The following is a 24,068-nucleotide window of genomic DNA, read 5'->3' on the forward strand; positions in this document are numbered from 1 at the left end:
TTTAAGGTTTCATGTACCAAGCATGAGGGTGTGTAAAATACTCGTTGTTTAACAGTGAGCCAGTGGAGTGAAGCTAAGGCAGGAGTTGCATAGCCTTGTCTGGCCGGACCCAACACGATTCTGGGCCCAGAGTTTTTGAGCAGCTAAAGAGAATGAAGGGAACAATCTGTGAGACCGAGTTACTGAGCACTGCAGTGGCCCAGCCACAAAGAGATAAAAGAGTTCAAGGGCTGAACGTTATGAAAGGAGAAGGGCAACACATAAAAACAAGCATTGGCATAGCCAATAGGTCGCGCCTTTGGGACCTTAATGTGTTTAGTTGTCCAGCACAGTATCCTTGGTGCAACAACATCAACCGTTGTATGGCTAAACACATACAAGGTCCCAAAGGCGAGGCCTATTGGCTATGCCCATGCTTGTTACTTATCTTATAATGCTTGCTTTTATAATGTGTTTTCCATTTTTAATCCTTGTTTTAATTATCAATGCAACGTTTGTGTGTTACGGTTTTAATCAACTGTATAGTAAAAGGAGACAAGGTGCATTGCAACCAAGTTTCAGCGCATTAGCCAACATAAAAACAACTTTGTGATAAGAGACAAGCACAAATGTGAAGGAAAGACTCCATCCAATATTTGTACATTTGTGACCTTGTCTGAGTGGCTGTATACAGGCACCAGGCAGTCACGGGTTTAAGCAGGGTTGTATGTCTCTTCCTCTAGCTAGCCTTCTGTTCTGTATGTCTCAACTGTTTTTTGTGTCTGCCTTGGCCGCGCAGCTGTCGTCAGACAATTTTGTTAGCATTTGGGCTTCGGCTCCATCCACACAGTACATATTTTGATTGGGCAGAAGTTGTGTACTGCCACAAAAAAGAGTTCTTGCTCTACACACTGCTGTGATCAGTGTATGTATTTGTCTAGCCGGCTGAGATTGAACTTTGAGGGTCACACGCGTGGCAAGGTCATTCTGTAAAAGTGTCTTAGATAACTAGAGAGTTGATGGTGTATGTCTTTCTCTGGCAGCAGCACAGATGGAGGGCAGGCAGTCATTAACATACATTACATGTTAGGTCTGGCTTGACAGTGTAACTGTCACCTACCCTTTCAACCTACTTTAATATTATTCTACAGTTCTATGCTTCGCCACAATTGCATATCAATCACGCTGCTAATTATTTGTAATGCTTCACATTACCATACAGAATTTTTTTCAAGCCAGACATGTTGGCATTGCAAATGCATGCTAAAAGCTTGTATCTGTTTTAGACAGCAGCTAAATGTAAATGAAGCGGGGAAAGCAGCAGGGGGAGTGGGATAAAACCTTCTGTGGAAAGACTCTTTTTCGGAAAATGAGGAATAATTAACAAAAACTGAAGGCTTCTCTCTGGGCTGGTTTACAATCCTTCCATGCAAAACACGATCAGTCTAGTTGTAATATCAATATTCAATATGCTGCACACACCAACTGCTGAGTGACGAAATGCATTTATGTACAAGCGGTCATATTTTCCAGTGAACTGTTTGTCATTGGGCACTAGTTAAGTAAGAGGATCAGATACCATCAGAAAATCATGAAACGTAGAAGGCATGACAGCAAATGATTACTGCAAAAATAACTTCTTTCACACATTAAAAGGCCATCATACCGCAAGAGTAACCCACTGCAGTGTGCAGAAAAGAAACACAGAGAAAACAAATGTTCACCTGGTACACCCACATACTGCCTCCTTCAAGTGTATCTTATGTGAATAAAATAAAAACGCACAGAAACTCTTCCCCCTTCACACATTCAAATGTCACCTGTTTTACAAAAGCGATGTCTATTGGCTTTGCCAGAGCTTCATTGTATCTGATGCCAGCCTGCAGGGACAGAAGCGTTCTTGGAGCACACTAGCTGGAGTGGTGGTGGCATTATACGTCACTGAAGAGTCATCATTTTGCCAAAACAAACCTTATGATGAAAGAATAGCTCATCCTAATACCGTGTATTTTCATGACGTTTTTGGTGTAGTGTTTCGGAGAGCTGTGAATCAGGCAGGAGACAGATACACATCACTCCTTGACAGCCAAAGTGTCTGAAACCCTCTTTGTACAGTGAATCCTGCAGCTGCCAGCAGCATCCCTCACACTGCAGCTGTCAGCAGCATCCCTCACACTGCAGCTGTCAGCAGCATCCCTCACACTGCAGCTGTCAGCAGCATCCCTCACACTGCAGCTGTCGGCAGCATCCCTGACACTGCAGCTGTTGGCAGCATCCCTCACACTGCAGCTGTCGGCAGCATCCCTCACACTGCAGCTGTCGGCAGTGTCATGTCCTTGTAGCCGGACTGCCGATACACCACACACGGGACTCAGGTGAGTGTATGCAATATTCTTTATTGTGTTTGCAGCAGCGAGCCTCGGCACGTCCGTCCCCTTGCTCAGTCCTCCTTGTGTGTGTCCGTCCCCTTCTTGTCCCCTAACAGGATGTGGTGTCCTGTGGCCTGGTCACCTCCCTCATGACCCACGGGGCCCTAGTGTCCCCTCCTGTCCAGTCGCCCAGTCGCCCATCTGTCAGGTCACTACACCTCCCCCCTTGTCGCAAACAAGTCTTTGGTACATACAAACAAATCTTTGGTACATTTCACTGGACATTGTCACCCCCTTTTATGTTGACAGTATTTGCTGATGATACTGGAGAGGTAGAGAGAGAGAGAGAGAGAGAGAGAGAGAGAGAGAGAGAGAGAGAGAGAGAGAGAGAGAGAGAGAGAGAGAGAGATAGACATTGAGATCCGGAGAAAAGTGTGTCCACAGGTCTCCGTTTCTTTGTATCTCCTCAATCAGTCTCTTGGGCTTCTTGCCTTCTCTTTTGGTCTTTGTTCTAATAAATCCTCTTGTGCTGCTTTGCTTTGGGCGTCTTTCTTCAGCCCATGTTTCGGCCGCTCCTCTTCTTTTGTCTTTGATTCTCTAGAGTACGACTCATTCCTGGTGATGTGGTATTGTCTTTGTCCAATTAGCGCAGTGTCTCATTCTTTCGCTTTTGCATCTGTTGCATGTCTCTTCCGATCAACATGCGCCTTCATTCTTGTTTCCGCTTCTTTGTCTCTTTCAGCTATGTCTTTTTGTTCCACCCTTTCCACTTCTTTCACTTGAGGCAACCTCGTTCTACTTGATCGCCCTAACACCAGCTCCGCAGAGCATCTTCTTGTGGGGCTGTGAGGGGTGTTTCGACAGTCTCTCAGCACCTGACATAGTGCTTGTCCAATTGAGATCCGTGTTGGCTTGTTGCTCTGTATTGCCTTTTTGATCGTTCCCCTAGCTCGTTCGGCCATTCTGTTTGCTTGCGGCAACAGAGACGCTATTCGTCGATCGTTGATCCCAAGGTACTCCATGAACCTTTTGCATTCGTCACTATAGAATGGTGGTCCATTGTCTTTTTGTTGTGTCTGCGGTGACACCTATGCTGCCACTATGTCAGCCAGGGCTGGCAAAGTTGCGTGAACTGATGTTGATTCCACTTGTCTCCCTATGAGGAATCTGGATAATTCATTTATTACTACCAGTAGGTAATTTCCTGCTTTCAAATGCCCGTAGAAATCAGCTGCCAGCTCTGTCCATGCTGCTTTTGGAAATGCGGACATTTGCAGTGGCTCCTGCTTTGATGTGGGCCCCGTTATTTGGCAGATGTGACAGTGCATCACACTTTCTTCTCCCATGTTGTCAAATCTCGGGAACCATACTTTTTCTCGCACCATTTTTTTTGTTGCCACAATCCTTCTATGTGACTCATGTGCCAATTCTGCTGTCCTTCTTCTCAGCGTCTGTGATATTATTATCCTGGTGCCTTTCATCACTATTCCGTTCTCGCTTTCTGATAGTTCTTCGCTAATCTTTTTGAACGCCAACAGCTCTTCCTTCACTACCTTTTTTTTCCAGCTGCTGTTGTTGTTGGGGTGCCTCCACCTTTGCTGTGTGGTCACCTTCATTATGGTCTGCATGGTGATGTCTTGTTTTGTCTCCTGTTCTAGTTCTTTCATTGTTATCGTTGCCGGTGTGTTACGCTTCAGTGCAAACTTTAGATGTTCCTCTGTCATCGTTGTCGCTTGGGACACTTGTGGTAGGGTTTGCTTTGATATATCGTCTGCTGTATTGTGTTCCTTCCCTTGCTTGTGTATCCTTTTGAAGTTATGATCCATCAGTATTGTCCCCCACTTCTCTATCCTGGGCGGTCTCATTCCTTTTCGGTGTCCGCATGTTGTTACCAGTGCTTGGTGATCTGTTATGATTTTGAATAGCTTTCTGTGGATGACCATGTGGTAGCGGTCACATGCCCACACTGTCGCCAAGCTCTCTTTTTCCGGCTGGGAGTATCCTTCTTCTACGTTTGATAGACTTTTGCTCCCATATGCCACCATGTGTCTTGGGGAATCTTTTCCTGCTTTGTGTTGTGCCAATATTGCTCCGTGTCCCACTGGGCTGGCATTTACAGTCAGTTCAGTGCGCTGCTTGGGGTATTCTTTTAGGATGCTTCTTTTCTCTGGCATGTTGTATGTCATGGCCATGAGACCCATTGTCTGAGCTGTGATGATGCTCAGCGAACATGGCGCTGGGATGTCGCCCTTCAGCACATGAATGTCCTCTTTGATCCTTTGGTCTTCGTGTGTCGGCTCTTCTGTAAATTTCCCCATGTTTGTCACTTGTTTCCGTGACCCCCAAGTGAAAACCTCAACTCGGGACAGTCTCGACGTCTGCTTTCTCTTCATCTTTCCGTATTCCGATCCACACATGATGTTACATGTTGCACCGCTGTCCAAGACAATCTTTGTTTTGTGTGATCCTACTCCTATAGTCACGTACTCTGCCTTTTTCATTTTGCTTTTGCCCCCCAGGTACCTTCTTTTTCCTTTTTCATCTTCATCCGTTGACTCTGTGGTAACATCCCTCATAAGATAGAGTCGTTCAGTCCTTTCTTCTTCTTCTTCCTCTTCTTCTTCTTCTTCGCCTGATTCTAGTGATGAGCTCCTTTTTCCTCTTTCACCATGTCTACTTGTTGACACTTGCGGTCTCCATAGTCTTCCTCTGTCGTTCCTGAACTGCACTCCTTGGCGTGCGCTGGCATAGCCATTTCTCCCATTCCGTTTCCCGTTTCTTTTGACCTTTTCTCTTTGTTGTTTCTCCTTTTTCCTTTATTTTTCTTGTATTGCATTTGCCTGTGCTTTATTGCTCCATTGCTGCTTACACTTTTTTTTTTTTGCTTTTCTCTCCTTTCTCTGAACCTTTCTTTAGCTTCTCTTGCTCTTATTCCAGTCTTTTAACACCTTTCCTTCTTTTTTTTCTTTTTTGCCTGACTCTGTTATGGCTGCTCTGTTGTTTCCAATAGCGGTACAAAAGGGGGTGGTGATGGACAGAGCATCTGAACCAATCAAACACTCACACCCAGTCAAAAGATCTGGGTTTAATCCATCACCGTTCTTTAGCCCACTCTGCCACCCCAGTTCAGACATGGCTATATGCAAATTAGTCTGACCCTGTGCCTCATGGGAACAGTCCAGCCCGAACTGCCAAGCCATGCCTTCCCTGGACCGGAAACAAGCTTCCGAGGACCGGTTTCTGGCATTACAGCCGTCTTCAGCCCGGCTTGCTTGAATCCAGTGGCAAAGTGAGCAAGGGACTCACGTCTGAGCATACCCTGCCACACTTATGGCGGCCAAAAGCGGTACAAAAGGGGGTGGTGATGGACGGAGCATCTGAACCAATCAAACACTCACACCCAGTCAAAAGATCTGGGTTTAATCCATCACCGTTCTTTAGCCCACTCTGCCACCCCAGTTCAGACATGGCTATATGCAAATTAGTCTGACCCTGTGCCTCATGGGAACAGTCCAGCCCGAACTGCCAAGCCATGCCTTCCCTGGACCGGAACAAGCTTCCGAGGACCGGTTTCTGGCATTACAGCCGTCTTCAGCCCGTCTTGCTTGAATCCAGTGGCAAAGTGAGCAAGGGACTCACGTCTGAGCATACCCTGCCACACTTATGGCGGCCAAAAGCGGTACAAAAGGGGGTGGTGATGGACGGAGCATCTGAACCAATCAAACACTCACACCCAGTCAAAAGATCTGGGTTTAATCCATCACCGTTCTTTAGCCCACTCTGCCACCCCAGTTCAGACATGGCTATATGCAAATTAGTCTGACCCCGTGCCTCATGACAACAGTCCAGCCCGAACTGCCAAGCCATGCCTTCCCTGGACCGGAAACAAGCTTCCGAGGACCGGTTTCTGGCATTACAGCCGTCTTCAGCCCAGCTTGCTTGAATCCAGTGGCAAAGTGAGCAAGGGACTCACGTCTGAGCATACCCTGCCACACTTATGGCGGCCAAAAGCGGTACAAAAGGGGGTGGTGATGGACGGAGCATCTGAACCAATCAAACACTCACACCCAGTCAAAAGATCTGGGTTTAATCCATCACCGTTCTTTAGCCCACTCTGCCACCCCAGTTCAGACATGGCTATATGCAAATTAGTCTGACCCTGTGCCTCATGGGAACAGTCCAGCCCGAACTGCCAAGCCATGCCTTCCCTGGACCGGAAACAAGCTTCCGAGGACCGGTTTCTGGCATTACAGCCGTCTTCAGCCCGGCTTGCTTGAATCCAGTGGCAAAGTGAGCAAGGGACTCACGTCTGAGCATACCCTGCCACACTTATGGCGGCCAAAAGCGGTACAAAAGGGGGTGGTGATGGACGGAGCATCTGAACCAATCAAACACTCACACCCAGTCAAAAGATCTGGGTTTAATCCATCACCGTTCTTTAGCCCACTCTGCCACCCCAGTTCAGACATGGCTATATGCAAATTAGTCTGACCCTGTGCCTCATGGGAACAGTCCAGCCCGAACTACCAAGCCATGCCTTCCGTGGACCGTAAACAAGCTTCCGAGGACCGGTTTGTGGCATTACAGCCGTCTTCAGCCCGGCTTGCTTGAATCCAGTGGCAAAGTGAGCAAGGGACTCACGTCTGAGCATACCCTGCCACACTTATGGCAGCCAAAAGCGGTACAAAAGGGGGTGGTGATGGACGGAGCATCTGAACCAATCAAACACTCACACCCAGTCAAAAGATCTGGGTTTAATCCATCACCGTTCTTTAGCCCACTCTGCCACCCCAGTTCAGACATGGCTATATGCAAATTAGTCTGACCCTGTGCCTCATGGGAACAGTCCAGCCCGAACTACCAAGCCATGCCTTCCCTGGACCGGAAACAAGCTTCCGAGGACCGGTTTCTGGCATTACAGCCGTCTTCAGCCCGGCTTGCTTGAATCCAGTGGCAAAGTGAGCAAGGGACTCACGTCTGAGCATACCCTGCCACACTTATGGCGGCCAAAAGCGGTACAAAAGGGGGTGGTGATGGACGGAGCATCTGAACCAATCAAACACTCACACCCGGTCAAAAGATCTGGGTTTAATCCATCACCGTTCTTTAGCCCACTCTGCCACCCCAGTTCAGACATGGCTATATGCAAATTAGTCTGCCCCAGTGCCTCATGGGAACAGTCCAGCCCGAACTGCCAAGCCATGCCTTCCCTGGACCGGAAACAAGCTTCCGAGGACCGGTTTCTGGCATTACAGCCGTCTTCAGCCCGGCTTGCTTGAATCCAGTGGCAAAGTGAGCAAGGGACTCACGTCTGAGCATACCCTGCCACACTTATGGCGGCCAAAAGCGGTACAAAAGGGGGTGGTGATGGACGGAGCATCTGAACCAATCAAACACTCACACCCAGTCAAAAGATCTGGGTTTAATCCATCACCGTTCTTTAGCCCACTCTGCCACCCCAGTTCAGACATGGCTATATGCAAATTAGTCTGACCCTGTGCCTCATGGGAACAGTCCAGCCCGAACTGCCAAGCCATGCCTTCCCTGGACCGGAAACAAGCTTCCGAGGACCGGTTTCTGGCATTACAGCCGTCTTCAGCCCGGCTTGCTTGAATCCAGTGGCAAAGTGAGCAAGGGACTCACGTCTGAGCATACCCTGCCACACTTATGGCGGCCAAAAGCGGTACAAAAGGGGGTGGTGATGGACGGAGCATCTGAACCAATCAAACACTCACACCCAGTCAAAAGATCTGGGTTTAATCCATCCCCGTTCTTTAGCCCACTCTGCCACCCCAGTTCAGACATGGCTATATGCAAATTAGTCTGACCCTGTGCCTCATGGGAACAGTCCAGCCCGAACTGCCAAGCCATGCCTTCCCTGGACCGGAAACAAGCTTCCGAGGACCGGTTTCTGGCATTACAGCCGTCTTCAGCCCGGCTTGCTTGAATCCAGTGGCAAAGTGAGCAAGGGACTCACGTCTGAGCATACCCTGCCACACTTATGGCGGCCAAAAGCGGTACAAAAGGGGGTGGTGATGGACGGAGCATCTGAACCAATCAAACACTCACACCCAGTCAAAAGATCTGGGTTTAATCCATCACCGTTCTTTAGCCCACTCTGCCACCCCAGTTCAGACATGGCTATATGCAAATTAGTCTGACCCTGTGCCTCATGGGAACAGTCCAGCCCGAACTGCCAAGCCATGCCTTCCCTGGACCGGAACAAGCTTCCGAGGACCGGTTTCTGGCATTACAGCCGTCTTCAGCCCGTCTTGCTTGAATCCAGTGGCAAAGTGAGCAAGGGACTCACGTCTGAGCATACCCTGCCACACTTATGGCGGCCAAAAGCGGTACAAAAGGGGGTGGTGATGGACGGAGCATCTGAACCAATCAAACACTCACACCCAGTCAAAAGATCTGGGTTTAATCCATCACCGTTCTTTAGCCCACTCTGCCACCCCAGTTCAGACATGGCTATATGCAAATTAGTCTGACCCCGTGCCTCATGACAACAGTCCAGCCCGAACTGCCAAGCCATGCCTTCCCTGGACCGGAAACAAGCTTCCGAGGACCGGTTTCTGGCATTACAGCCGTCTTCAGCCCAGCTTGCTTGAATCCAGTGGCAAAGTGAGCAAGGGACTCACGTCTGAGCATACCCTGCCACACTTATGGCGGCCAAAAGCGGTACAAAAGGGGGTGGTGATGGACGGAGCATCTGAACCAATCAAACACTCACACCCAGTCAAAAGATCTGGGTTTAATCCATCACCGTTCTTTAGCCCACTCTGCCACCCCAGTTCAGACATGGCTATATGCAAATTAGTCTGACCCTGTGCCTCATGGGAACAGTCCAGCCCGAACTGCCAAGCCATGCCTTCCCTGGACCGGAAACAAGCTTCCGAGGACCGGTTTCTGGCATTACAGCCGTCTTCAGCCCGGCTTGCTTGAATCCAGTGGCAAAGTGAGCAAGGGACTCACGTCTGAGCATACCCTGCCACACTTATGGCGGCCAAAAGCGGTACAAAAGGGGGTGGTGATGGACGGAGCATCTGAACCAATCAAACACTCACACCCAGTCAAAAGATCTGGGTTTAATCCATCACCGTTCTTTAGCCCACTCTGCCACCCCAGTTCAGACATGGCTATATGCAAATTAGTCTGACCCTGTGCCTCATGGGAACAGTCCAGCCCGAACTACCAAGCCATGCCTTCCGTGGACCGTAAACAAGCTTCCGAGGACCGGTTTGTGGCATTACAGCCGTCTTCAGCCCGGCTTGCTTGAATCCAGTGGCAAAGTGAGCAAGGGACTCACGTCTGAGCATACCCTGCCACACTTATGGCAGCCAAAAGCGGTACAAAAGGGGGTGGTGATGGACGGAGCATCTGAACCAATCAAACACTCACACCCAGTCAAAAGATCTGGGTTTAATCCATCACCGTTCTTTAGCCCACTCTGCCACCCCAGTTCAGACATGGCTATATGCAAATTAGTCTGACCCTGTGCCTCATGGGAACAGTCCAGCCCGAACTACCAAGCCATGCCTTCCCTGGACCGGAAACAAGCTTCCGAGGACCGGTTTCTGGCATTACAGCCGTCTTCAGCCCGGCTTGCTTGAATCCAGTGGCAAAGTGAGCAAGGGACTCACGTCTGAGCATACCCTGCCACACTTATGGCGGCCAAAAGCGGTACAAAAGGGGGTGGTGATGGACGGAGCATCTGAACCAATCAAACACTCACACCCGGTCAAAAGATCTGGGTTTAATCCATCACCGTTCTTTAGCCCACTCTGCCACCCCAGTTCAGACATGGCTATATGCAAATTAGTCTGCCCCAGTGCCTCATGGGAACAGTCCAGCCCGAACTGCCAAGCCATGCCTTCCCTGGACCGGAAACAAGCTTCCGAGGACCGGTTTCTGGCATTACAGCCGTCTTCAGCCCGGCTTGCTTGAATCCAGTGGCAAAGTGAGCAAGGGACTCACGTCTGAGCATACCCTGCCACACTTATGGCGGCCAAAAGCGGTACAAAAGGGGGTGGTGATGGACGGAGCATCTGAACCAATCAAACACTCACACCCAGTCAAAAGATCTGGGTTTAATCCATCACCGTTCTTTAGCCCACTCTGCCACCCCAGTTCAGACATGGCTATATGCAAATTAGTCTGACCCTGTGCCTCATGGGAACAGTCCAGCCCGAACTGCCAAGCCATGCCTTCCCTGGACCGGAAACAAGCTTCCGAGGACCGGTTTCTGGCATTACAGCCGTCTTCAGCCCGGCTTGCTTGAATCCAGTGGCAAAGTGAGCAAGGGACTCACGTCTGAGCATACCCTGCCACACTTATGGCGGCCAAAAGCGGTACAAAAGGGGGTGGTGATGGACGGAGCATCTGAACCAATCAAACACTCACACCCAGTCAAAAGATCTGGGTTTAATCCATCCCCGTTCTTTAGCCCACTCTGCCACCCCAGTTCAGACATGGCTATATGCAAATTAGTCTGACCCTGTGCCTCATGGGAACAGTCCAGCCCGAACTGCCAAGCCATGCCTTCCCTGGACCGGAAACAAGCTTCCGAGGACCGGTTTCTGGCATTACAGCCGTCTTCAGCCCGGCTTGCTTGAATCCAGTGGCAAAGTGAGCAAGGGACTCACGTCTGAGCATACCCTGCCACACTTATGGCGGCCAAAAGCGGTACAAAAGGGGGTGGTGATGGACGGAGCATCTGAACCAATCAAACACTCACACCCAGTCAAAAGATCTGAGTGAACTAAAGAATGGTGATGGATTAAACCCAGATCAGTTGACTGGGGGTGAGTGTTTGATTTGTTCAAACGCTCCGTCCATCATCCCCTTTTGTATCGCTTTGTTCGCCCTAAGTGTGGCAGGGTATGCTCAGACGTGAGTATAGCAAAAAGACCCGCACAAGGGAAATTATACATACATTATATTTCTTGCTAAAGTATGCAATAGTATTCACACATGTACAATGTTAGCGCTTTCCAAGAAGAAGTGAGGTCCAAATCTTGACAGTTATGAAGTAGAGCTTTTTATTCAAAGACAAGCATGGTGAGGATTCAAGAAATTGCTAGCAGCCAACGCGTTTCGTCACCACTGTGACTTCTTCAGGGCTCTAAGGTTGGTTGAGCTGTGAAACATAAAACTTGCGTCTTTTGAACCAAGATACGTCAATCTGACCACAATAAAAAAAAATGTTTTCCTTCTTCCAATTCCTTTTGTTTTTGATTTAACTTCTCAGTTTTCCTCTAACATACAGCTTTTAGCAGTATTCCCATCTGTGTCACCGGGATAATATCAGAGGTAATCTGATATATTGAGCGTGGCGTCTTTCTCGTTTTGTGTCCTACGAGTTCAATGGTTGTAATTACGGGACCATCAGAAATTTCTTTTTCTTCAATAAGTATTAGGCATTTTTACCGTGCTGCCGAATTAACGTACATCGTCCCTTCCCAGTGGATGCTCAGACGTGAGTCCCTTGTTCACTTGGCCACTGGATTCAAGATAGCCTGGCTGATGAGGATTATGAATCCGAAACCGGTCCCAGGATGCTTGTTTCCGGTCCAGGGAAGACATGGCTTGGCAGTTCGGGCTGGACTGTTCCCATGAGGCAACAGGGTCAGACTGATTTGCATATAGCCATGTCTGAACTGGGGTGGCTGAGTGAACTAAAGAATGATGATGGATTAAACCCAGATCAGTTGACTGGGGGTGAGTGTTTGATTTGTTCAAACGCTCCGTCCATCATCCCCTTTTGTATCGCTGTTGTTTCCAATGTCCTTTTCTTTTAATGTCCTCTTTAAAATGGCCGCCGCTCTTCTCGCGAGATTTCGCGCTCGAAATCTCGCTCTCGCCTGACTCTAAAATGGCCGCCCACCACGCTCTCACCTCCTATTGGTCCAGCCGCTTGGATCTAAAATGGCCGCCGAGACTCTCAGCCTCTCGCGAGAGCTCGCGCGTCTGATTTCGAAGCTTCGCACTTACCGCGGATTTCCTTTGCTTGCTTCAGAGGCGGTCGGGTGGGCTCCGATATCGCTCCTCTCCTCGTTTCTTCTCTTACCAGCTGATCCACGGTGGGCATCTGGTTACTCCTGATGGCGAGGTCAGCATGCGAACGTCGATCCACGCGTCGATCCACACGTCGATCTGCGCGTCGGCTCGTTTCCCTTCGTCGCCAGTTGTCATGTCCTTGTAGCCGGACTGCCGATACACCACACACGGGACTCAGGTGAGTGTATGCAATATTCTTTATTGTGTTTGCAGCAGCGAGCCCCGGCACGTCCGTCCCCTTGCTCAGTCCTCCTTGTGTGTGTCCGTGCCCTTCCTGTCCCCTAACAGGATGTGGTGTCCGGTGACCTGGTCACCTCCCTCATGACCCACGGGGTCCTAGTGTCCCCTCCTGTCCAGTCGCCCAGTCGCCCATCTGTCAGGTCACTACAGGCAGCACCCCTCACACTGCAGCTGTCGGCAGCATCCCTCACACTGCAGCAGTCAGCAGCATCCCTCACACTGCAGCTGTTAGCAGGATCCCTCACCCTGCAGCAACCAGCAGCATCCCTCACCCTGCAGCTGTCAGCAGAATCCCTCACACTGCAGCTGTCGGCAGTGGCGGTGCGTCCATTAAGGGCGCTGGGGCGTTGCCCCACCAGACGTCCGGACCGTGCCCGCAGCTCCCTCCCTCGGATTTTGTGAACTTAAGTAAACTGAACTCTCAGTCAGTTTACTTAAGTTCGGTCGGAGATGCACTGCCTATGTAGAAGAACTGAACTGACAACAATGCCTGTCAGTTAGCATGACGTCGGGCCGCCCACCCCCTTCAGAGTCTGAAGGGGGTGGGCGGTCCGACGTCATGCTAACTGACAGGCAGGGCCGGCGCTAGGCATGGGCAACATGGGCGGCTGCCCAGGGCCCCGAGCTCAGCCCATCAACAGGGGGCCTCGCAAAAGTGTTAACTCACCACATCTTAGGCTTCGCGCCTGTGGTGAGCACTGCGTGTCCCAGGGAAGGGCTGCCTCTCCTCTGGGCTTCACAGGCTTGTGTAGGAATAGCGGAAGAGGCCCCCCTCCCCTGTGCCTTGCAGCCCTTGGCAATGGCTGTTAACCCCCAGGGAGGGGGCCCCTTTCCCCCTGGGCCTTGCAGCCCCACGTGTCGCGTGAGGCCCTTCTGAATTTTGGTTTGACCTGTGATTAAGGATGCTGTCCACTTCCCACGTCAGTGACAATTAGCACGCATTTTGGGGCCTGACAGTTTTAGCATTTATAAAGACAAGCAACTCTCACTCTTTCAGATGCTGATGAGCTGCGAAAGAGATGCTTGTCAGTGGCTGAAAAGAAGGCGTTGTAGCACACGAGGGGGGCATGCGCCATGCAGGGTCAGGAGCACCTTCCGTAATTTAAATGCAAATAGCTTTCAATGTGTAAATGAAACCCGTTTTCTTCTGCTCTTTTTATATAGCGCAAACTTGACCCAAAGGTATTGGAGTGCTTTACATGAGCACCAGTTACAAAACATGGACATATTCCTTTTTTTAGGCACAGTGTGATTAAGTGACTTGCGAGAATCACAGGATGAGACACTGTCAAAAATCAGCTGAGACACTGTCAAAAATCAGCTGAGACACCGTCAAAAATCAGCAGCCCTGACGTAACACATCTTCTCCCACCTCTACCTCTCCGGGGAGTCATCTTTTAATGTCTATTTCTCACATGAAAGCTGTTTCAAAGTGCTGCCCTGCTGTCAAATCAGTGGACGGGGCACAGTGCCAAAATTATTTGCCCAGAATCAAACAGTTGGTTAAATCAGTAGAGCCAGGACTGTAGTGCACTCCTACTTGGAGCAAACCCTATATATTTTCCACTGTACTGCATTTAGGTGACATACCCCCAGATGCATGAAGAACCCATTTTACTATTCCTTAATAGCGAAAAATAACGATTCGCTATTAAGGAATAGCAAAATGCAATGCATGAAGATATCACTAAAAAAATAGCGATTTCTTAAAATTCCCTAATTGCAACTCGCACATTGCGAATCGCAATTAAGGAATACCTCCCCATTCATTCCTACGGGCCTAAAGGCCCATATTTATTTATTTATTTATTTATATCATTTCTAAAGCGCGCTGTAACCCTACGGGCATCCTGGCGCTGAAAAATGCGACTGATGGGCTGGTCAGTAAAGCAAGGACAGGGGGGAGGCTTTAAGGAGGTGAGGCATTAGGAAAAAGCCAGGTCTTGATCCTTTTGCGGAAGAGCATCAGTTCGTTGGTTTTCCTGATTGCCAGAGGCAGGCTATTCCAGAGGTGGGCTGCCGCTATGCTAAAGGCTCTGCCACCATAGGTGGCTTTCCTGATCCTGGGTATACTAATGAGATTGGTGGAAGAGGATCGGAGGGCCCGTGTGGGTTCATACCACTTGAATTTGGCCTGCAGGGGCTTGGGACCCAAACCATGTGCAGCCTTGAAAACGGTACACAGAGATTTGAACCGGATCCTCTGCTGAATCGGTAACCAGTGCAGCTCGGCCAGAGCAAGAGTGGTGGAAGAACGACGTCCTCGAGAAAGCACCATCTTTGCAGCTGCCGCCTGGATGCTCTGAAGCCTGGAAATCAGATAAGCAGGAGATTCCAGTAGCAGAGCATTGCAGTAATCCAGGCGGCTAAGGATGATGCTTCTGACCACGGTTGCTCTGGTATGTGCTGGTAGTAAGGGCAGCAGCTTACGAAGGCCACGTATTAATGTGAAGCAGCTGCTCACCTGTCTGTTAACGTTGGACTCAAGACTCAGTTTGTCATTGAAGTTAACCCCCAGGTTCCGTACAGTTGTTACTGGTGCCAATGGCTCACCTGAGTCCAGAGGCCAGAAGTCGGTGGGCAGGTTTCTAGCTATTCTTCCCACTTTACATTGCATTATCTCAGTTTTGCTGCTATTAAACTGTAGTGAGTTTCTTTTTAGCCAGGTTGCCATTTTCCTTATGCAGGTATGGAAGGTCTCAGGGGATTCTGCATGGGCACCGTCAAGGGAGATCATCAGCTGCGTGTCATCCGCATAGTTGATCACGCTAATGCCGTGGGCCTTGATGATGGTCATCAGGGGCTGCATATATACGTTGAAAAGGATTGGGCTAATCGCAGACCCCTGAGGAACCCCATGTGGAACCATAGCAAACTCTGACTGATACGGGGGTAGTGCCACTGCCTGCCATCTGTCTGACAGGTAAGAGCGGAACCACTCCAGTGCCATCCCCTCTACTCCAGCAGTTTCCAACCGAGTCAGCAGGATGTCGTGGCTCACCGTATCGAATGCGGCGGACAGGTCCAGCAGAATCAAAATTGCTGACTCTCCCCTGTCCGCCCTCATTCTTAGGTCATCCAGGACCATCAGTAAGGCTGACTCGGTTCCGTGGGCTGGTCGGAATCCGAATTGCTCCTCCTCAAGGATGTTATTGGTTTCCAGGAAGAGGGACAATGAACTGCTGGCCATCCGTTCCAAGATCTTTACTGGATACGGCAGGAGGGAGATGGGTCGGTAGTTCTTGTGGCAGCTGGGGTCAAGATTAGATTTCTTTAACAGGGGAGTGACCACTGCCTGCTTCCACTCCCTCGGCACCGTGCCTGTGCGGAAGGATTGTGCACATAGTTGGTGCAATACAGGAAAGAATTCATCCCCCAGATCTTTCACTATTTTGTGAGGTAGAGGATCCAAAGGGGAGCCAGATGTTACTTTAAGGGCTAATTGTCTAAACTCTTGTTCTGCGGGGATAACGAAAGTGTCCAGGGTAGCCCCTGGTGTCATGCGTTCTTCTATTTCCTCATCCTTCTCATCATTCTCCATTTCGCTTTGGTGCTGCACTGTGGCGGAGGCGGGGTCCTCCATACTTTCAATAAGTGTGGAGATTTTTTCCTGAAAGAAGGAGGCCAGACCATCACATAGTTCCTGTGAGGGTTTGATATTACTGTTAGTGCAAACAGGATGGGACAGATCTTTTACAATTTTAAAGATATCGCGTGATTTATTTGAGCTTTTTAAAATAACAGCAGCAAAGTATTCTGCTTTGGCTGTGGCGATCTCTTTCTTGTATTGAGTTACAGTCAGTCTCCAGAGTAGTCTATTCTGTTCTTCATTGCATTTAAGGAATCTCAAATTGAGATTCCTTAAATGCAATGCATTAAATTTTAAAAAATAGCGATTTCGCTAATAGGGCACGCAAATTACCATGAAGTACAACTTCATGGTAATTTGCAAAAACTTTGAACTAGGAATGAATGAGAAGACATTCTCAATTTGTGAATCGCAATTAGCGAATCGCAAAATGAGAATGCGATTTCAAGGGTGCAGGGGTGTCCAAAGGACACCCTGTTGCACCCCTGAAATTTATCTGTGCACATATGTTGCGCACACGCATGCCCCTAGGGCATGTGTGTGCGCAACATGCAACTTTGAAAAATGCACTTTAGTGCATTTTTCAAAGTTTTTGCAAATTACCATGAAGTTGTACTTCATCGTAATTTGCGTGCCCTATTAGCGAAATCGCTATTTTTTAAAATTTAATGCATTGCATTTAAGGAATCTCAATTTGAGATTCCTTAAATGCAAGTAATCGCAATTTAGCGAATTCTCAATTTGCGATTTTTGCATTTGGGATGATGCATCCCAAATGCAAACATACCGGTCGCAAAGGGGCAGATTCTGGGAATCTGCCCCTTTGCGACCAGATTTTCCTTTGATGAATCTGGGCCTATACCATGGGTTGTATGAAGTTACAAAGCATACTTTTACAACGCATGCCTTTACAACACATTTTTCACATCACAACATCCTTTACAACGCATTCCATTACATCGCATGACACGACATCGCATTTTAAGAAACTACATTTACAATGCATTCCATTACATCGCATACTACCTTTACAACGCATACCATTACAACACATACCACAACATTACATTTATGGTAAGTATTGGATAGTATAGGGGTAAAAATGACTATTCTAACTCCAGGTAGTGCAACAGTAGAGTAAGTGTTGGGTAGTGTAGGGGTAAAAATTACTATTCTAACTCCAGGGGCTGAAACAGTAGGGGAAGTGTTGGATAGTGTAAGGGTACTATGCGTTGTAATGGTATGCGTTGTAATGGTATGCATTGTAATGACATGCGTTGTAATGACATGCGTTGTAGTGTCATGCATTGTAGTGTCATGCAATGTAATGGTTACTATATGTGTTGTGTTTTAAACTTAACATAATTCTGGTGAGTAAAGAGCCTACACACAAAAAAGATTGTCCTATGTCTCTTAGCATGTGCGTGTGGGATACTGATGAGAGGGTTTATGTTAAAACAAATTACGAAGTATTAATGTCATCCTAAGGTAGCACAATAATGGCACGGAAAGATAAGGGGGCCTTTTGAAATTTGCAATTATATCCATGGTGCGAGAGGTTTTCTCGTGTCATTTTATTTTTTGAATGATCCCGCCCCTCATTACCTCACAGTATCTCCCCCCTTTATGAGGCAGAACTGGAAATTGTATCATGGAGTTATCTCGAAACAATAGGTTAACGAGGAGTAAATAATATACATCTTTGTGAGACCTGCACCTAGCTTTTCCATCCAATGTGACAAATTTAATCCATTTAATACAGATTTAAAATATATGGACTTATTTAATTTGTATATTTATCTTTTTGCCCATGTTGTTACTGATATCGACGTGAGGTCTCTTCAGGGATGCCAAATAAGATCAATAGTCCCGCGATGTAACTTTCAAAGCTCCTCCACTAGGGCAGAGGAGTGTTGCCCCACTGCTTTCTCGCAGTGCGAAAAGCAGAAACACAAAATGCAAAAACTACCATTTTATGTTTCTGCTACGCGCACTGCGAGAAAGCAGAAGTGTTTGGTTGGGGGCGGGCGGGTCTGCTTTAGGACAGGGGAGGAGTGCCTTGCCCACTGCTAAGGGCCCTGACTGTTTGGTCTGCCCTCCAGTCATGCACACGCTGGCCTTTCTCCATGTAGGCACCAGTGCACCCTACATGGAGAAAATGGCCTCCCCATAGGCGCCAGGCTGGTCGGCTGACATTGCAGCATTGTGATTGGCTTAGGGAAGGGAGGCTGCCTGCTTCCTGTTCCTGCTAGAGGCAGGAAAGAAGGAAAGCAGGTCAGGAGCAGAGATGACGCAAGACCTGGGAAGGTAAGTTTATTTTATTTTTAAACTACTCCCCCCCCCCCCCCCCGCGCGCGCGCGAACCCCCGCAAGACCTTGGCCGCAACTGGATTTTACATGCAAATTAGAGGGGCCTCACAACTTTCCTTTCGCCCAGGGCCCCAGAAGTTCTAGGACCGGCCCTGCTGACAGGCATTCACATTGTCAGACATGGGACACAAGTGGGGCACAAGTGCGCATGAGTGGGGACGGAGGGCGAATTTTTCTCCGTGCCCACGCATGCGCACTAGTGCCTGCTGTGGCTGGCTCATAGAGCGAGGGTTGAGCAAAGGCTCATGCCTCCGTCTTATAATGGGCTGGGCGGGCAGAGAGTAACTGTGCCCTAAAGGCGCCATGATTGGCTGTGAGTGATCGGCGGTCGGCGGAAGTTCCTGTAGGCGGCTAGGCGCCAACAACAGCAATGGGACCTGGACCCCAGAGCACAGACGGCGCGGTCACGGACTGGTAAGTTTTAAAAATTAAAATGTTTTATTTGTTAACCCCGGCCCTGCGCGACATGACCCATTTTGTTTGCAAAGGGAGAAGGCTGCGGCGTGCATTTAAACTGATCAGGTGATTGTGCGATTTTATAAAGCTTAATCTGATCAAAGTAATTGGGTGGCACTGGCAGTGGGTGGGGGGTGGTGCCTGAGGTGGTCCACGCGGGGCTCCGCCTGATCTTTGAAAAGCCGAGCTTTCTATTTGGATGGCATCCACTACCCCTGGCGAGCCTCTTGCGCTCTAAATCTGGTATTAATTTATCCAAATGGGAAGGGAAAGGCCTAGTCGGCCTACTGGAATCACGAACCTGGCACCTTCTGGCTGCACGCGTGTCAGCTGCAGACGCATTAACCTTCCAGCTGTATAGTACCTTGGCAGCTGATCTCTCTCGCGTGCGCGTGCAGTCTCCGTGCCCCTACCTGGTGCTCTGGGCAGCCTTTGGTGATTAGGGGAGTCGGCGTGAGCGCGCAGCTGGGCCTGCACCCTGCGAGCTGGCTCACCCAAGCAGACGGGAAACTGTGGATTGGTAGCGAGTCTCTGGGCTTCACTAATCCACTGGGAGATGCCTGAGGAGTGGGGGAGGAGGGGAGGAGGGGAGGGGGGAGGGCACCCAGTTAGACCGGTGAACCATCTGCTGGACGAGTATTTGCCTTCTGAGGGCAGCAGCCAGACCACCACCTGATTTCCCCCCCCCCCCCCTTATTCAAAGACCACCCTTTACCTGCTGTGCCACAATTGGGGCCTGGCACAGAAGGGATGGTGACTTTTGAGGAAAGTGTACCGCAAGTCTCCCGCTGTGGACAACCTTACCTACCTGTTCACTTACACGTGCAACATAATGTGTCCTGGCATTTTCTGTGTCAGCCCAGTTGATTCAATGCGGCATCCCGTGAGTAACTACAGATCTCAGAACGCAATAGGATATCACATGAAACCCCAGGATCTGAAAGGGGGTGTCTGGGTGAAGTGCCAGCCAAAACAGTCCACCTGTTAGTCCCTGCTTCCCCGACTACGGGTCAGCAATGTATTTCCCAAATCTGGGGTTTCCGCGGAGAAGTGCTGGTTTTTTGCTTCAGAGCATGTGCGCACCCCACTAGATAGAAATGTATGAAAGTGCGTTGAGCATTTGAAAGAACCGGGCGGATGCATTATTGGGGGGAGGTTGTGGCCTTACGCCCAGAACTGCCGACTTTGGCGCTGAGGAACCGGGTTCGACCCTCGGCGTTGGAACAGTTTCCTGTGATTTTGGGCAAATCATCGAATCTCTCCGTGCCTACCAAGAAATGATTGTGTCCTTGTTTAACGTACCTAGTTCTCATGTAAAGCGCTCCAATACCTTCCGGTCGAGTTTGCGCTACATAAATCTACAACAACAAAAATAGATGCTCCAAGGTTTCCTTTTTTTATGTGGCATAGTCTGCACAGGCCGACCCTGGCTAGTGACTTCTATCTTCTATTGCCTTCTTTAATTGGGAGTACCATGAGTCTCGCTAAGGATCTGCTTGAGTACTCTCTTTCCTAGGGCTCTATTCGGGTATGGCTGGATGAGAGTTTTCTTGTATGATTTCGTTTTCAACCTAATATTACAGTTAGCTTCTATTGTTTTGATGTCTTTCTAGCTGCCCGGGCTACATAGGCTCGTGTAAAGTTTGCATAGAGCATGTTACTAACTTCCGCTCCTCCTCCATGTGGGTTACGTGCAATTTTGACTTTCCATTAGCTGTGAAGGGTGCTCTGTGTCGCGACGCATAGGATTCAGGGCATGTGCGTCAGATATAAATTGAATTCGCACACTGGAGCCTGCAGCAGTTCATGCTGAGGTGAGTCACAGCCAAGTGCCCCGCGGGTGCCCAAGGCGCTGTAACAAAGCCCGGAACGCAGCACAGAATTACTTCAAAAGTTTAGAATCTGGATTTGTGGCAGGTGAGATGAGGCAGACAAAGGGTACTTTGAATGAAGATTCTGAAAGTGTCAGTTTGTCACACTGAGTACTATTGTGCCTCAAAACAGCTCAGATACGTGAGACACGTCAGTTTAGATGTTATGCCCATTCATTTTTTGGCCCCTCTCCGGAGATTGCCCATAATAACGTCGTTTTTTGGGTAACCTACTGGTCAAAAAAAAAACGTATCTCTTTTAATAAAATATACAATGTTGCCATGACCGCCCCGGCACGACCGCAAGTATTGCAAGAGGCTGAGCAGTGTGCCTGTGTGAGTCCAGGGTGAGTGATGTCTGTGTGAGTGCAGGGTGAGCAGTGTGCCTGTGTGAGTGCAGGGTGAGTGATGTCTGAGTGAGTGGAGTGTGCCTGTGTGAGTCCAGGGTGAGTGATGTCTGTGTGAGTGCAGGGTGAGAAGTGTGCCTGTGTGAGTGCAGGGTGAGTGATGTCTGTGTGAGTGCAGTGTGCCTGTGTGAGTCCAGGGTGAGTGATGTCTGTGTGAGTGCAGGTTGAGCAGTGTACCTGTGTGAGTCCAGAGTGAGTGATGTGGATGGGTGAATGCTGGCTTAGTAATGTGTCAGGGAAGGGTGAGTAATGGGTCTATGAGTGTAGGGTGACTGTGCCTATGCGAATGCAGGGAGAGAGATGTATCTGTGCAAGTGCAAAGAGACTTGTCTGGCTACTCCCAGAGATGTATTCGCCAAGCCACCTCTTTCTCAAATGTGCTTCAGAATGCACCATTTGCCCACTCTTTTTTCAAAATGTTCTCGTGGAAGAAGCCCCCGAAGCCCCCAAACCCCCCATAGATGGTTCTGCCTCGCTTGCTGCACTCGCTCGCCACAGTTCAGTATTTACGGCCCACCACTTTCAAATGTCACCAGCCACCACTGGCAGCATCCCTCACACTGCAGCTGTCGACAGCAGCATCCCCCACCTTGCAGCTGCTGGCAGCATCCCTCACACTGCAGCAGTCAGCAGCATCCCTCACACTGCAGCTGTCAGCAGCATCCCTCACCTTACAGCAACCAGCAGCATCCCTCACCCTGCAGCTGTCAGCAGCATCCCTCACACTGCAGCTGTCTGCAGCATCCCTCACACTGCAGCTGTCGGCAGCATCCCTCACACTGCAGCTGCCAGCAGCATCCCTCACACTGCAGCTGTCGACAGCAGCATCCCTCACACTGCAGCTGCCAGCAGCATCCCTCACCCTGCAGCAACCAGCAGCATCCCTCAGACTGCAGCTGTCAGCAGCATCCCTCACACTGCAGCTGTCGGCAGCATCCCTCACACTGCAGCTGCCAGCAGCATCCCTCTCACTGCAGCAGTCGGCAGCATCCCTCACACTGCAGCTGCCAGCAGCATCCCTCACACTGCAGCTGCCAGCAGCATACCTCACCCTGCAGCTGTCAGCAGCATCCCTCACACTGCAGCTGCCAGCAGCATCCCTCACACTGCAGCTGCCAGCAGCATCCCTCACACTGCAGCTGCCAGCAGCATCCCTCACACTGCAGCTGTCGACAGCAGCATCCCTCACACTGCAGCTGTCAGCAGCATCCCTCACACTGCAGCTGCCAGCAGCATCCCTCACACTGCAGCTGCCAGCAGCATCCCTCACACTGCAGCTGTCGGCAGCAGCATCCCTCACCCTGCAGCTGCTGGCAGCATCCCTCACACTGCAGCTGTCACTTCCTGGTCCTCGACAAAGCCGAGCTATGAACACAAACCCCTGCCCCAGCCACAATCAGAGCACTGCCCAGGACAGGGGGCACGGGGAGCTGAAGTGGGGGGTAGAAATAACCTGTCTTCCCACATGCCTGGAGAACGCCAGGCCGCCGAGTCACAGATAAGAAACATTTATCTTTTTCTGGCTCCTAAACACAGCACTGGACCAAAAGATAATTCTGTAAATGCATCCATGCAGGTGAAACAGGGTCTGATGGTTCACTGAGGCTTCGCTTCTGTGCTCGCCTCGAAACCCTTTTGTTTAAATTTCAATCCCAGTTTCCCTTCCCCTATAAAATGTGTCCCGGAAGCACAACAATTACAACGAAGTAAACATTCAGACCGTGTCTGCAGGGGCAGGCTTTGAAAAGCAAACCCTGAACCTAACTCACCGGAGAGTCGTGGGAGGGGGCGCCCTCTGCTCCTGGGCACCAGCAGCTCCCCAGGTCCGTGTGTCTGTCTGTCCTCGCTCGCAGACGCGGCCTCTGCTCCTGGGCACCAGCAGCTCCCCAGGTCCGTGTGTCTGTCTGTCCTCGCTCGCAGACGCGGCCTCTGCTCCTGGGCACCAGCAGCTCCCCAGGTCCGTGTGTCTGTCCTCGCTCGCAGACTGCTCCTGGGCACCAGCAGCTCCCCAGGTCCGTGTGTCTGTCTGTCCTCGCTGGCAGACGCGCCCTCTGCTCCTGGGCACCAGCAGCTCCCCAGGTCCGTGTGTCTGTCTGTCCTCGCTCGCAGACGCGGCCTCTGCTCCTGGGCACCAGCAGCTCCCCAGGTCCGTGTGTCTGTCTGTCCTCGCTCGCAGACGCGGCCTCTGCTCCTGGGCACCAGCAGCTCCCCAGGTCCGTGTGTCTGTCCTCGCTCGCAGACTGCTCCTGGGCACCAGCAGCTCCCCAGGTCCGTGTGTCTGTCTGTCCTCGCTGGCAGACGCGGCCTCTGCTCCTGGGCACCAGCAGCTCCCCAGGTCCGTGTGTCTTTCTGTCCTCGCTGGCAGACGCGGCCTCTGCTCCTGGGCACCAGCAGCTCCCCAGGTCCGTGTGTCTGTCTGTCCTCGCTCGCAGACGCGGCCTCTGCTCCTGGGCACCAGCAGCTCCCCAGGTCCGTGTGTCTGTCTGTCCTCGCTCGCAGACGCGGCCTCTGCTCCTGGGCACCAGCAGCTCCCCAGGTCCGTGTGTCTGTCTGTCCTCGCTCGCAGACGCGGCCTCTGCTCCTGGGCACCAGCAGCTCCCCAGGTCCGTGTGTCTGTCCTCGCTCGCAGACTGCTCCTGGGCACCAGCAGCTCCCCAGGTCCGTGTGTCTGTCTGTCCTCGCTGGCAGACGCGGCCTCTGCTCCTGGGCACCAGCAGCTCCCCAG

The 24,068-nt window shown here is 50.3% G+C and overlaps 1 protein-coding gene across 1 annotated transcript in view; it reads right to left on the minus strand.

Annotated features, from left to right (window-relative positions):
* Positions 1-23,183, minus strand: part of LOC144806033 (uncharacterized) — a 66,983-nt gene extending 43,800 nt beyond the window's left edge. The window contains exon 1 of the mRNA XM_078672485.1: positions 23,113-23,183. The gene's annotated coding sequence lies outside the window, so the exon portion shown is untranslated. The remainder of the gene's footprint in view (positions 1-23,112) is intronic.
* Between the last annotated feature and the right edge of the window lie 885 nt (positions 23,184-24,068).

The sequence above is a fragment of the Lissotriton helveticus genome, chromosome 1_2 (assembly GCF_964261635.1).
Source record: "Lissotriton helveticus chromosome 1_2, aLisHel1.1, whole genome shotgun sequence".
Taxonomy (NCBI): domain Eukaryota; kingdom Metazoa; phylum Chordata; class Amphibia; order Caudata; family Salamandridae; genus Lissotriton; species Lissotriton helveticus.